Below are 15,771 nucleotides of genomic sequence, written 5' to 3'. Positions count from 1 at the left end.
GGACACTAATAAACAGCATTTAAAAACCAGGGTATTAGGCTGAGGCTCATAGTGCAGGACAGCACTAAGTTTAAGAAGGAGCAAAAGAGAAGTCAGTGAAATCAAGAAACTAGGGATGAAGTGATTCTAAGCTGCGCTTTTAAAGCTTCTACATCAGGGTTTCCCAAACTGTGGGATGTAACCCCCCATAGAGTCATGAAATGTGATTTTGGGGTCACAAGTGACGGTAATGACTACTGTGGAGCTCAGACTGATTTTTGACAGCTGCGAGGCCCCTTTAAATGCTTGCTTTATTGTTGGTGGGGGTGGCCTAATGGACCGTAAGCTATAGGAGCATAATTAGGCCATTTTACTCATTGAGTCTGCTCCGCCATTCGATCATGGCTGATGTTTCTCAGTTTCTCATCCCCATTCTCCTGTCTCCAACCTGTAATCCCTGATCCCCTTATTAATCAAGAACCTATCCATCTCATCTTAAAGGCCTCAGTGACTTGGCCTCCACAGCATTCTGCGGCAATGTTCCACCCTCTGGCTGAAGAAATTCCTCCTCATTTCAGTTTTAAAGGATTGTCCCTTCAGTCTGAGGCTGTGCCCTCGGGTTCTAGTCTCTCCGACCAGTGGAAACATCTTGTCCACGTCCTCTCTATCTAGGCATCTCAGTATTCTGTAAGCTTCAATGAGATCCCCCTCATCATACTTAAACTCATAGAACATAGAACATAGAACACTACAGCGCAGTACGGGCCCTTCGGCCCTCGATGTTGCGCCGACCTGTGAAACCATCTGAAGCCTATCTGACCTACACTATTCCATTTTCATCCATATGTCTATCCAGTGACCACTTAAATACCCTTAAAGTTGGCGAGTCTACTACTATTGCAGGCAGGGCGTTCCACACCCCTACTACTCTCTGAGTAAAGAAACTGCCTCTGACATCTGTCCTATATCTCTCACCCCTCAATTTAAAGCTATGTCCCCTCGTATTGGTCATCACCATCCGAGGAAAAAGACTCTCACTGTCCACCCTATCTAACCCTCTGACTATCTTATATGTCTCTATTAAGTCACCTCTCAGCCTTCTCCTCTCTAACGAAAACAACTTCAATTCCCTGAGCCTTTCCTCGTAAGACCTTCCCTCCATACCAGGCAACATCCTAGTAAATCTCCTCTGAACCCTTTCCAAAGCTTCCACATCCTTCCTATAATGTGGTGACCAGAACTGCACGCAGTACTCCAGGTGTGGCCGCACCAGAGTTATGTACAGCTGCAGCATGACCTTGTGGTTCCGAAACTCAATCCCCCTGCTTATAAAGGCTAGCACACCATATGCCTTCTTAACAGCCCTATTAACCTGGGTGGCAACTTTCAGGGATTTATGTACCTGGATGCCGAGATCTCTCTGTTCATCTACACTACCAAGAATCTTGCCATTAGCCCAGTACTCTGCATTCCTGTTACTCCTTCCAAAGTGAACCACCTCACACTTTTCCGCATTAAACTCCATCTGCCACCTCTCAGCCCAGCTCTGCAGCTTATCTATGTCCCTCTGTATCCTATAACATCCTTCAGCACTATCCACAACTCCACCGACCTTCGTGTCATCTGCAAATTTACTAACCCATCCTTCTACACCCTCTTCCAGGTCATTTATAAAAATTACAAACAGCAGTGGCCCCAAAACAGATCCTTGCGGTACACCACTAGTAACTGAACTCCAGGATGAACATTTGCCATCAACCACCACCCTCTGTCTTCTTTCAGCTAGCCAATTACTGATCCAAACCGCTAAATCACCTTCAATTCCATACTTCCTTATTTTCTGCAATAGCCTACCGTGGGGAACCTTATCAAACGCCTTACTGAAATCCATATACACCACATCAACAGCTTTTCCCTGATCCACCTGTTTGGTCACCTTCTCAAAAAACTCAATAAGGTTTGTCAGACATGACCTACCCTTCACAAAACCGTGTTGAGTATCGCTAATCAACTTGTTCTTTTCAAGATGATTATAAACCCTATCTCTTATAACCTTTTCCAACATTTTACCCACAACCGAAGTAAGGCTCACAGGTCTATAATTACCAGGGTTGTCTCTACTCCCCTTCTTGAACAAGGGGACAACATTTGCTATCCTCCAGTCTTCCGGCACTATTCCTGTCGACAAAGACGACATAAAGATCAAGGACAAAGGCTCAGCAATCTCCTCCCTGGCTTCCCAGAGAATCCTAGGATAAATCCCATCTGGCCCAGGGGACTTGTCTATTTTGACATTTTCTAAAATTGCTAACACCTCCTCCTTTTGAACCTCAATTCCATCTAGCCTGGTCGACTGAACCTGAGTGTTCTCCTCGACAACATTGTCTTTCTCCAGTGTAAACACTGACGAAAAATATCCATTTAATGCTTCCCCTATCTCCTCTGATTCCACACACAACTTTCCACTACTATCCTTGATTGGCCCTAATCTTACTCGAGTCATTCTTTTGTTCCTGATATACCTATAGAAAGCCTTAGGGTTTTCCTTGATCCTATCCGCCAACGACTTTTCGTGTCCTCTCCTCGCTCTTCTTAACTCTCCCTTTAGGTCCTTCCTGGCTAACTTGTAACTCTCAAGTGCCCTAACTGAGCCTTCATGTCTCATCCTAACATAAGCCTTCTTCTTCCTCTTGACAAGTGCTTCAACTTCCTTTGTAAACCACGGCTCCCTTGCTCGACAACTTCCTCCCTGCCTGACAGGTACGTACTTATCAAGGACACGCAGTAGCTGTTCCTTGAAAAGGCTCCACATTTCGATTGTACCCATCCCCTGCAGTTTCCTTCCCCATCCTATACCTCCTAAATCTTGCCGAATAGCATCATAATTGCCTTTCCCCCAGCTATAATTCTTGCCTTGCGGTATATACCTATCCCTGCCCATTGCTAAAGTAAACATAACCGAGTTGTGATCACTATCACCAAAGTGCTCACCTACATCTAAATCTAACACCTGGCCGGGTTCATTACCCAGTACCAAATCCAATGTGGCCTCGCCCCTTGTTGGCCTGTCTACATACTGTGTCAGAAAACCCTCCTGCACACACTGCACAAACACTGACCCATCTATAGTACTCGAACTATAGTATTTCCAGTCAATATTTGGAAAGTTAAAGTCCCCCATAACAACTACCCTGTTACTCTCGCTCCTGTCGAGAATCATCTTTGCAATCCTTTCCTCTACATCTCTGGGACTATTCGGAGGTCTATAGACAACTCCCAACAGGGTGACCTCTCCTCTACTGTTCCTAACCTCGGCCCATACTGCCTCAGTAGACGAGTCCTCAAGCGTCCTTTCTACCGCCGTAATACTTTCCTTGATTAACAATGCCACACCCCCCCCTCTTTTACCATCTTCTCTGTTCTTACAGAAACATCTAAATCCTGGAACCTGCAACAACCATTCCTGTCCCTGCTCTACCCATGTCTCCGAAATCGCCACAACATCGAGGTCCCAGGTACCAACCCATGCTGCAAGCTCACCCACCTTATTCCGGATGCTCCTGGCGTTGAAGTAGACACACTTCAAACCAGTGTCCTGCTTGCCGGTGCCCTCTTTCGAACTTTTAACCCTATCCCTGACCTCACTACTCTCAACATCCTGTACACTGGGTCTACAATTTAGGTTCCCATCCCCCTGCTGAATTAGTTCAAGTACAGACCCAAAGTCCTCAGCTGCTCCTCGTATGACAAGCCCCTCATTCCCCTCGAAACCACCCCCAAGTCCAGCACATCCTTCCTTAGATACGGGGCCCAAAGCTGCCCACAATATTCTCAATGGGGTCTGACCAGAGCCTCATACAGCCACAGCAGTGCATCCCTGCTCTTGTATTCTAGACCTCTCAACATGAATGCGAACAACGTATTTCCCTTCCTAACTGCCAACTGAACCTGCACGTTAACCTTAAGAGAATCTGGAACGAGGATTCCTAAGTCCCTTTGTGTTTCAGATTTCTGAAGCTTTTCCCCATTTAGAAAATTGCCACTGCCTCTATTCTTCCTACTAAAGCGCATAACCTCACACTTTCCGACATTGTATTGAATCTGCCACTTCTTTACCCACTCTCCTAGCCTGGCCAGGTCTCCTCACTTCCTCAACCCTGCCTATCCATCTACTTATCTTTGTATCATCTGCAAACTTAGAAACAATCCTTCAGTTCCTTCTTCCAGATCATTAATGTATATTGTGAAAGGCTGTGGTCCCAGCACAGACCCCTGAGGCACGCCACTAGTCACCGGCTGCCATCCTGAAAAAGACCCCTTTATCCCCACTCTCTGCATTCTTCCAGTCAGCCAATCCTCTATCCATACCAGGACCTTGTCCCTAACACCATGGGCTCATATCTCAGCAGCCTCCTGTACGGCACCTTGACAAAGCCCTTCTGGAAATCCAAATAGATCTCGTATACTGGTTTTGCTTTGTCTAACTTCCTTGTTACTTCTTCAAAGAATTCTTTTTTTAAATAAATTTTGAATATCCAATTCATTTTTTCCAATTATGGGGCAATTTAGCATGGCCAATCCACCTACTCTGCACATCTTTTGGGATGTGGGGGCGAAACCCACACAAACTCGGGAGAATGTGCAAATTCCACACGGACAGTGACCCAGAGCCGGGATTGAACCTGGGACCTCGACGCCATGAGGCTGCAGTGCTAACCACTCTTCAAAGAATTCTAGCAGATTTGTCAGGCATGACCTCCCCTTGATGAAGTCATGCTGACTCTGCCCATTTTATCATGTACTTCCAAGTCTCATCTTTAATAATAGACTCTAAAATTTTACCAACGACCAAAGTCAGGCTAACCGACCTATAATTTTCCATCTTCTGCCTCCCTCCCTTCTTAAATAACTGTCTTACATTAGCTATTTTTCAGTCCTCTGGGACTCTCCTTGACTCCTGAAAGATCACCATCAATGCCTCCACAATCTCCTCAGCTATCTCCTTCAGACCTATCAGCCTCCACAGCACCTCCTTAGTGATGGCCATTATATTCACCTCTGCCCCCTGACTCTCTTAAAGTTCTGGTATGCCACTGGAGTCTTCCACCGTGAAAATAGACGCAAAGTACCTATTCAGTTCCTCTGCCATTTCTGTGTTCCCCATTACCACTTCTTCAGCCTCATTTTCTTATGGTCCAATGGCCATTCTTGCCTCTCTCTTACCTTTCATATATCGAAAAAAAACTCTTGCAATCTTCTTTTATATTACTAGCTAGCTCACACGTATATTTCATCTTTCCCCATCCTCCATTGCTTTTTCAGTTGTCCTCCGCTTACTTTTAAAGGCTTTCCAATCCTCTGACTTCCCACTAATCCTTGCCACATATTCTGAATGTTCTTTCTTTTGCTTTTATGCTGTCCTTAACATCCCTTGTCAGCCATGGTTGCCTTGTCCTCCCCTTAGCATGTTTCCTCTTCCTTGGGATGAATTTCTCTTGTGCCTCCCGAATAACCCCCCAAAACCCCTGCTATTGCTGTTCCGCCATCTTCTCTGCTAGGTTCCACAATCAACTCTGGCCAGCTCCTCCCTCATGTCCTTGTAGTGGCCTTTATTCAATTGTAAAACCGTTACATCTGATTCCAGCTTCTGAGGCAATTGCTGCTGTAACTGAAACTTATGAATAGATAGGTGTTGTTTTTTGAAGAAACTCTGCCTTTCAATCAACACCCCAACTCTCAACTGCTCCCCCAAACGAGCGCCACCCAAGTTTTCACTCTCGGCTCACACAAAATGTGAGGCATTAAAATGAGATTAACCTCGGAAAAAGTTTGGGAAGCACTGTTGTAGATTGTGGGAGGAGTAAAAGACAGGGATATCTGGCATTCCACAGACTTGAGATTCTGAGAAAGAATAGTCGGAATAAGAGATTGTGCAGTGAAAATTGATTTTAGCACAACAGAATGTCGGGACATGCAAAATGGTGAATTCCAAACTTTGAACTTCTCTCAATTGTTTATTCTAAGGAGCACTAATTGTAGAACTGTTGATATTGAGAAGTAGTTGTGGAATGTAGCAGTGTGGGGGAGAGGTTGTCTATCTAATGACAAGTTACTCTGCAAGCATGACCCTGAACATCCTGTCACTTGTCCTTTTGATTCTTGTTATAACCTGCTTGGATCCTATTGGCTGGGGACGGTTGGTTACTCCATGTTATTTGGCCAATATGAGCTCCCCCAATGAAAGGGATGGGGGGGGGAAGCAATCATTAGCTGCACAGCTGCATAAAAAGAGCTGGCCAGTGTAGTACCAGCTAGAGAGGGGACCAGTAGTGAGCAACTGGCGCTGTGTACACATGCTTGTAAATAAAGTTACTTTCTGCTTGAATCTACAAACTCATTCTGGATTCTTCCTGGCCCTCACAAAAATTCCCTACCTTGCTCCCACTCTGCCCTTTCTGCCCATGACTGCTACAGTATCCCAATGAAATTCCATGCAAGAATGAGGAACATTGCCACATGTTTCACTGTGGCACTCTGCAGCCTTCTGGACTCAATATTGAGTTCAACAATTTTAGATCATAACCTCTGCCTTCATCTTGTTTATTTCTTTGGCTGGTTTGGTCATGTCTCGTTTCTATCTTTAACCCTTTATGTTGTATTTACATGGCTGCTGTGTTTATTTACCGGACTCATTATCATTGGCTTTTGGACCATAGAATATTTTGTTCTTTAATCTCTCCAGCCTTCTGCTCTCACCTAGACCTTCCCTTTTGTTCTTCCTTCCCCTTTCCACTGGCTTAACACCTACTAAATATCTATCTTTCCTGACCTGAAACGTTGGGTTCTATTTAGTCAACGTTGCTTGCCTCTTTCCCGCCAGCTGGAGAGCTGATGAGAGTCCTGCGCCACCCTGGAATCAAGGACCCTGATGGCTGAGGCCCCACCTGCCAAGAGCTGTGGGCCAATCAGAAGTTGACAGTTCTATCGAATGCCAAAACTGGATAACCAAAACTTTCCTCCACTTATGTATGGGCAAAATAAAACTCAGGGTTCATCCTCTTTCCGGGCAACAGTCTGAGATTACGCCGCCAGTCTGTTCACAACCTTGGTGAAATGGCTGACTCCGAGATAGGTTTCCAACCACACTTTTGCACCACCACGAAGACTATCTATTTCCATCCCTATAACATCATCCTTGTCTCAGTTGCTGCTGAAATTCTTATTCATGCCTTTGTTAGAATCTTAGAATTTACAATGCAGAAGGAAGCCATTCGGCCCAATGGGTCTGCACCAGTCCTTGGAAAGAGCATCCTACCTAAGCCCACACCACCACCCTATCCCGGCTACCACTAAGGGCAATTTAGCATGGCCAATCCACCTAACCGGCACATCTTTGGACTATGGGAGGAAACCGGAGCGCCCGGACGAAACTCACACAGACACGGGGAGAACGTGCAGACTCTGCACCGACAGTGACCCAAGCCGGGAATCGAACATGGGACCCTGGAGCTGTGAAGCAACTCTGCTACGGTGCTGCCCATGTTACCTCGAGACTTAACTATTCTAGTACATTCCTGGATGGTCTCCCTCATTCCACCCTTTGTAAATCGCACAAAGTGCCGGTCCCCTAACACCCTGAGTGCTGGCTGACCTTCATTGGTTCCCACTCAAGCAACATGGGAGTGTTTTTAAACTTCTGGGGCAGGATTCTCAGACCCCCCGCCGGGCAGGAGAATCGCCGAGGGAGGCGTGAATCCCACCCCATCGCCCTGACGACGGCTGCCGGATTCTCTGGTGCTGGTTTTTCAGCGGGGGCGGGAATCACGTCGCGCAGTCGAGGGCCGTTGGCAGCGCCCCCCCCGGCGATACTCCGCTCCGCGATGGGCTGAGTGGCCACCCGTTTTCGGCCGGTCCCGCCGGTGTAAATCAAACCAGGTCCGTACCGGCGGGACCTGGCTCTGCGGGCGGCCTGCAGAGTCCTATGAGGGGGGGGGGTGCAGGGGGATTTGGCTGCGGGGGGCCTCCACGGTGGCCTGGCCCGCGATCGGGGCCCACCGATCCGCGGGTGGGCCTGTGTCGTGGGGGCACTCTTTCCCTCCGCGCCAGCCGCTGTAATCGTCCGCCATGGCCGGCGCAGAGAGGAACCCCCCTGCGCATGCGCTGGGATGATGCTAGTACACGCTGGCGCTCCTGTACATGTGCCAACTTGCGCTGACCAGCGGAGGCCCTTCTGCGGCAGTTGGCGCTGCGCTAACCCCGCCGGCGCCGGCCTAGCCCCTGAAGCTGCGGTGGATTCCGCACCTTCAGGGCGGCCCGACGCCGGAGTGGTTCACGCCACTCCTCGGCGCCAGTACGGCCCGCCTCGCCGGTTAGGGGAGAATCCCGCACCTTATCTTGTCTTGAAACTCCTCTGTGGCATTGCCCCTCCTCCGATCGCTGCCACAGCTGCCATAACGCCCCTCTCCCCGGATGCTGATCCCCTCACCCCTCACCAGTGCGGCCGTGGACTGAGTCCGCAGCCGCCACGCAAGGTTCCTGACCAGCCATACCTAGTTAGAACCACATCGTTGGGAACTCGGCCTACTGGGAGCGGAGTATCGCAGGGCGGGCCTCTGGCAATGCCCCCCCAGCTGCGTGGTGTAATTCACGGATAAAGCGGATATTCGGGGCCTGGAGAATCACCGGAGCGGCGCCGGGCCTGATTCATAAACTTTGATTCTCCTCCCCCGTGCCAAATGCCAAAGGGCTTTGGATCCTTATTTGCATCGGCACAATTGACAAAACCATACCTCAAGAAATCAACTTTGTCCCAAAGTTAGGTTTCTGCTTAGGTCCCCCCCCCACCTCCTCTGCAAAAAGAACTCTGGAGCGGATGGAGCTTGAAAACCACCATGCAGGCTGGTGGTGCCATTTTTAGCGCCTGCCCACCTCTGTGCCTGGCAATGGAGAGAGCTCAAAATTCTGCTCACCAATTGACTCTAATTCTCAGCCTGGACCTGACCTGATGACATTTGGCAGCCCAACCCACTCTGACTCGATGGCAGTCGCAAGCTAACCAATGTGCCAGTGGCAGCTCTAATCTGATTGTATACACTTATGCGATAGGAAGACCAGGATAGCTGATGTGGGGGAACACCATCACTTCTACGTTTCCAACTAAGTTGTACATGATCCTGACTCAGCAGCATTACTTTATTGTCACTGGGTCACAATCCTGAAACGCCCTCACGAACAGCACAGCGGGAGTATCTTTGACACTTGGATTCCAGCACTTCAGAAAGAAGGCTCCCAACCTCTTTCTCAATATGGATGGACAATGAATACTGACCTTGCCAGCAATGCCATATCCCAAAATAAGAAAAAAGGATTTGCGTGAACTTATAACTGATAAAGCTGTTGCTGTTTGTATTAATAGGATGGACAGACATTAGAGATACTTGTCTTTTGACAATATGAATACAATAAATACACTGAAGCGAATGAACATGTAATGAAGCTCAAGTTAGGTTTAAACTAACACATGAAGAGTACTGGCTTGCACAAAGTACAGGGTTGATGATTCCTGTGGGGAGTAGTGTAACATGAATCTGCAGGGATTGAGGAGGTGAATTCCAGATGGTTTCTTGTCTTATTCCTGTATGAGTAAATATATCTTCAATTTCTTTTTTCTGAAGTAAATTACCTTAAAGTTAAATGAAAACTTTAAAATATTTTGAATGAATTGAACCTAATCTGAGCACCCAACCTCACACCGGTCACGTAGTGTGGTAAGCAGTGAGTTTTAAAGAGTGCAGTAGGTTAAATAACTCATCAGTCTCTGAAGTCATGCAAGACTGAGCTCATTTCCTTGCAGTCACTGGCTGGCCTCTTGGAAATGGAGACAATGGAGTTATTGAAGCCACTTCAATGCCCGTTCTGATTCGTGACTAGGCTAACAGGGCTGGTGAAAAAAAGAAAACATACCATCCCATGGAGATTAGTCATTGTGCAGCTGGGGCTGACAATTCACTTCAGTTCTTTCAGTATTAATATCACTTTTCTGAATAAATACATTGCCCAAACCCAGTGAAAGTGAGCATGAGCAATTCATCATCGCCTCGTGAAAAAAGTACTTGGATATTTCAGGACATTTAAATATTTTGAAACATACAATGCAACAGGAGGGAGGATTTTTCTATCATCTCTGTCTTTTGTTCTATTTGCTTTGACAAACACTATTTTAAAATCTAGCAAAAGAAGGTTGGGTCGAGGTTCATTACAATGAATCCAGAACCACAAAAATAATCACATATTTTTTTTATATGAACGGTGACATAATGCTGTCTCAATACTCACACTCAGTGGTCCCTCCCTCTCGTTTCTCAGCCACTCGGGGAATGGGAGTTTTCTGTTTACAGTGTGATGCTCACTATGGTTGTTATATAGTCATGGGTGTTGTTTGGGGTGGGGGGTGGGGGGGAGGAAGTGGGCGTGGGGTCAATAATATTATCAGAGTCACCCAGAGCATTTCAGGCATTATAATTGTGGCACCAAGGCTCTGTCCCTCCCTCTTCCTTTAAGTTGTTCCTTAAAACCTGCCTCTTTAACCAAGCTTTCAGTCACCTGTCCTAATGAGTCATAGCTTCCTTGCTCCGCAGTGCTGCATTTGGGGAGTACCCCAAAAATGTGCTGGGGAATCCCTTTTGGAAGTTCCCACATAAGGGTTTCCCCCACAATTATCCACAACTTTCCCTGGGCAATTGTGGTAGACTGGGAATCATCCAACCAACACAACTTAAATCGCTAATTCTGTCAGTTTGACCCTCATAGTTACTTTGAAAGAGTTAGAAGGGGAAAAACATTGCCAGAGTCACTGCTTTAAATACCCAGACCAAGCCATGCACGGGGCCTCCGGCACCCACCCCGAAAACTCCCACCCCCGTGTCACAGCCCCCCATTCCCCGTGTCCGTACCTGACTCCATCATCCGCCCCCTACCTCTACCCCCATGTACAAACCCAAAACTGCCCCAGTCTCCAGCCCTCCCTTCCAGGCCCCATACCTGCCCCCCCTTCTCCCTGGCCTCCAACTGCTGTCTGAACCACTACCCCATTCCGTTCAATTACCGTTGAAACTTATTAGGCGGGATTCTCCGGTATCCGGCAGGCAGGCCGTACGGGCACCAAAGAGTGGCATGAACCACTCCAGCGTCAGGCCACCTGGAAGGTGCGGAATCCTCCGCACCTTTGGGGGCTAGGCCGGCGCTGGAGTGATTGGCGCCGCACCAACCAGCGCTGAAGGGCCTCCGCCGGCCGGCACGATTTGGCGCATGCGCAGGAGCGCCAGCATGTTCCCAGAACCGCTGGCATGATTCCTGCGCATGCGCAGTGAGTGTCTTCTCCGCGCCAGCCATGGCAGAGCCTTACAGCGGTCGTCATGGAGGGAAAGAGTGCCCCCACGGCACAGGCCGGCCCGCAGATCGGTGGGCCCCAATTGCGGGCCAGGCCACCATGCCCCCCCCCCCCCCCCCCCCCCCCCCCGAGGAGGCCGCCCAGGTCCCACTGGTATAAACCACGGGTAATTAACGCCGGTGGGACTGGCAATATTGATACAGCTCGGCCCATCGCAGAGCAGAGAATCGCCGGGGGGGGGGGGGGGCGCTGCCAAGGGCCCCCGACCGGCGCGATTCCCGTCCCCGCCACAAAACCGGCACCGGAGAATTCGCCGTTGGGGCGGCGGGGCGGGATTTACGCCGCGCCCCACCCTTCCTGGCAGTTCTCCGGCCCGGCGGGGGGTCAAAGAATTCCGCCCATCGTGTCTCTTCCATGGTCCCCTTTGACTCACCTACTTTACGACATCTAGTGCTGTAAAAAGGGGGCGTGTCCTCCTTCACTCCACTCCTTTTACACTTTTTAGCCTCACATGGCCTGAATCAGGAATATGGGCGAGACAGGGGCTTTGGATTTCAAGTGAAGGTAAGTCACTATGAAATGGCGATCCACCACTGTCTGCCGCTCCAAGGAAGTTATAGGCAATTATCTCTTTAAGTGACAAATTTTCTCCGATAACGTTCTTGGGACATTTTACTATGTTGAAAGAGATGGATAACCACAGGTTGTTATTGCTTTTATATTTTTGTTCAAATCGCTATTATCAGGCATCAAACTTGAGGCCTGTTCTATTCCTGATAATGCAATTATCCTGTTCGCGGGGTCCAAAAATGTAATGAGCAATGGGGCTGGCTTCAAATGGTAGGTTGGACCCAATTTCAGGATTCCAGCCCCCGTTCCGTAAGCCTCCAGTTTTCACTGGTACAGCATAGGGATGTATATGGCGAGCCCACACCCTGCACCCCCAACCTGGCCAGATCCATTGCGGGGTAGGCATATCTTAGCCACTCATACTTTCCAAGGAATTATTCCAGCTTCTTCTGACCCATGGTTCACAACCCCTCAGAGGAGTTATGAATCATATTCTGGATTCAGAATCTTTTGAAAGGTAACTTCACAATATTTTAGCCATGCTGCCTCCATGTCAGCTCAATGTCAACAGCTGTCCCCCACCCAGCCCCTAAATCCCTTGTAGATCCCATGCTAACTTAATACCAACTGATACCCACCCCCAGTAACTCTTCATATCTTACATGGTAACTCATAGCACTTCCATTCACCCAGTTTATACTGTGTAAAGAACCAATGAATCCTATAGTAACAGTGGTGTGAGTGAAACTGCTTGGAAAAAAATCATAATTTTTTAAAAAGAAAAACTGGTATTCTTCAACCTTATCAAATAGACCATTAAATTACTGGTAACAGATACTGTAAGCACGTGAACCCTATTAACCTTGTGCAAGTAAGCATTGATACATTGACAAATGAGATCACAGAAAAAAAAACTTATTAGAAACTCATAGAAATGTCAATCGAGCAAAGTGAACACTTTGTATGTTCTGCCTGTGTTTGCGTGGGTTTCCTTGGGGTGCTCCGGTTTCCTCCCACATTCCAAATATGGACAGGTTATGTGGATTGGCCATAATAAATTGGCCCTTAGTGTCCAAATGTTAGATGGGGTTATGGGGGTAGGATGGGGGAGTGGGCCGAGGTTGGGTGTTCTTTCAGAGAATCGGTGCAGACTTGATGGGCCGAATGACTTCCATCTGCACTGTAGGGATTCTGTGATTCCACGATTCTCTGCACCTGTCTAAACATACTCACTCAAGTAATCCTTTTCTAAGACGGCCTAGACTTTGTCCTAGAAATCGAGGTAGCCCTTTTAACCGCATTGGCACTCAGCCATCCCTGTGGCCTTCACCAGTCTTCTACTGGGAACGTCAGACCGAAGTCTCTTCACCCGAACTTCCCGGAAGGAAAATAACGCATAAAGTGCACTTTCCACTGGGACATGTCTGCCAAGTGGGGAAAATTCCCAATTTGAGCTACCAGCCTCTGAGCTAAAATCTGCCTTTGTAACCTGTGCAAAAGGTTCATTAAAAGTTTGAATTATTGTAATGATGAGAAGATGTCCTCATTATATGATCCCATTGCCTAAGCAATGTGTAACGGGAAAAGCACCAAAATACAACAGACAATTTAAGGGAAGACTGAGTTGGGTTCTTGTTGTTCAAAGCAATGTATCTCTCAGCAGCTCATTGTTGCTGTATAGTTTTGATTTGGTTGAACGAAGGGAGTTAAAGAAAATTCTTGGTGTTTTCCTACAGTTTCGTAAAGCTGCTTCTTATATGTCCTAGTTATGTAACTGGCTGGGTGTATGAGTGCAAATAGTCCTTGGGGAATCCTAGTCTGTGTAGGCAAGTGCATTTGGACAGGTTTACATGAAAGGGTGCTGGTTAGCTCAGTTGGCAGGATAGTTAGCCTGTGGTTTAGAATAATGCCAACAGTGCAGGTTCAATTCCCATTCTGCCTGAGGTAGACTTTGGACTTGCCTCCTTTCCCTGCCTGAGAGTGGAAGGCAATAGCAAACCACCACTAATGAAAACAGCTCAGGGTGAAGCATCAATGAGCTGAACACCTACCTTCCTTCAGGCACATGACATACAAGAGCATGGATTTTCAAACATCTAATTAGATACTTTCATACGTGGAAGGATTTTCCAAGAGGGAGGTCCACTAGTTCTCTTCAAATGAATTCAAAAAGGGTTCCCGTCATTGCATGGTGTGAGCCCTATTATGTCACTGGTCAGGGGTGTGGACAATCAAATAGGGAACTCCTGCTGGCATGAGAGCCATTTTAGGGCACCCCCTCCATTCTCCGTCCCCGCTGCCATTCCTGCTTGCTGAAACATCGGCGAGTGGAACACCCCCCCCAACCACCCCCAAGATTAAATATCTTGCGAGCCCAGTGGTTGTGAAAGGCCTCAGGCATACTGATGGGTGGGCACCCTTTGATCACTTCTCAGGACCAAGGGCAGTCAGAAGGTGATGGTTTTTGCCTTTCTTTACACGAGGACTGTTCTCTGACTATCAGAAAGTTGATTAACATCAACATTTGTTACTGCACTTCAGCAAAGTAGTTTTCAAGGTCATGTCACACTCTATCATTTCTAAGTAATATAAGATTGAAGCAACATGAGCTGTGTCATGAAAAACAGCAAATCAATGTTTTCATGAAATATATTTCAGCACCAACTAGATGAATGCCTCAAATGTAATCTCTATGGAAGCTGTCTATTTTCATGGCTTAGAGTTTAGCCCAATAATGATTGGCAGAATGAGTTCACAAATGTAAGCAAAGTCAAATCCAGTTTTTTGCATTATTATATTAAATATACAGTACTTGGTGCCCAGAATCATCCTCAGGGCTACTTTCAATGATGGCTTGAGGTTAAATCTCACTTTCTTTTATAGTTGATTCAAGCAGCCAGTTCCCCTGATCATGCTGCAACCTCACCCAGTATTTGAATCTCTGTGGGTAGATTGAGTGGAGTTGTGCGATAAACAGAGGCAGATAGCTCCAAAGCTGCATATTTTATTATTTGTTTGATTCTGTACACGCAAGCCATTTCAGGAATGTCACTTTAATGTCATCAGATACACAAAAGGAATAATCACTTGCATCTAAGTATAGTATCCACATTTATAACACCAGCCACTGTGGACAGCCCAGGAAGACATGAGTGAATCAAATCCCAGCAACATAAAGAAGTTCTTCTTGCTTTGAAAATATAACTCACATTAACAGACAATAATAAAAATGATTAGAAAAATGGCAGTATAGCATAACATGGTGACATCTGTCTGAGAGTGCAGCTGAAAATTTAAAGTACCTAATTCATTATTTTTCCAATTAAGGCAAATTTAGTGTGGCCAATCCACCTACCCTGCACATCTTTGGTTTGTGGGGGTGAGACCCACGCAGACATGGGGAGAATGGGCAAACTCCACCCAGACAGTGATCCGGGACTGGGATTGAAACTGGGTCCTCGGTGCTTTGAGGCAGCAGTGCTAACCACTGCACCACCGTACCCCACTATTAGCACCTTGATGGAACCATCAATTCAGCGAACACGTGTTGTTGGATCTGAACAGAGGCTTTAATACACTTACAATAGAGCCAGCCTATTCGTCGTTGAACTTCAGGTGAAATGGCAAGCTGGCTCTAAGGCACTGATCTTTATACATCGGTCCCAGGGGGAGGAGTCCTGGGTGGAGCCAAGGGAGGAGCCCAGTACAAACTCTCGCATACTCCCAGAGTGACTCCCCCTGGTGGTCGGATAGTGCAACTACACTTACAATGGGTAGATAACGAACATATATACATGGAGTGATATTGGCAACTATATATAGTGTGAATCACA

The 15,771-nt window shown here is 47.3% G+C and overlaps 1 protein-coding gene across 2 annotated transcripts in view; it reads left to right on the top strand.

The window, feature by feature from the left end:
• LOC119967274 (chloride intracellular channel protein 4) overlaps positions 1-15,771 on the top strand; it is a 165,759-nt gene that overhangs the window by 133,318 nt on the left and 16,670 nt on the right. The window lies entirely within an intron of this gene.

The sequence above is a fragment of the Scyliorhinus canicula genome, chromosome 1, assembly GCF_902713615.1.
Source record: "Scyliorhinus canicula chromosome 1, sScyCan1.1, whole genome shotgun sequence".
NCBI lineage: Eukaryota > Metazoa > Chordata > Chondrichthyes > Carcharhiniformes > Scyliorhinidae > Scyliorhinus > Scyliorhinus canicula.
The sequence above is the reverse complement of the archived record's forward strand: the minus strand, read 5'-3'. Positions and strand labels throughout refer to the sequence as shown.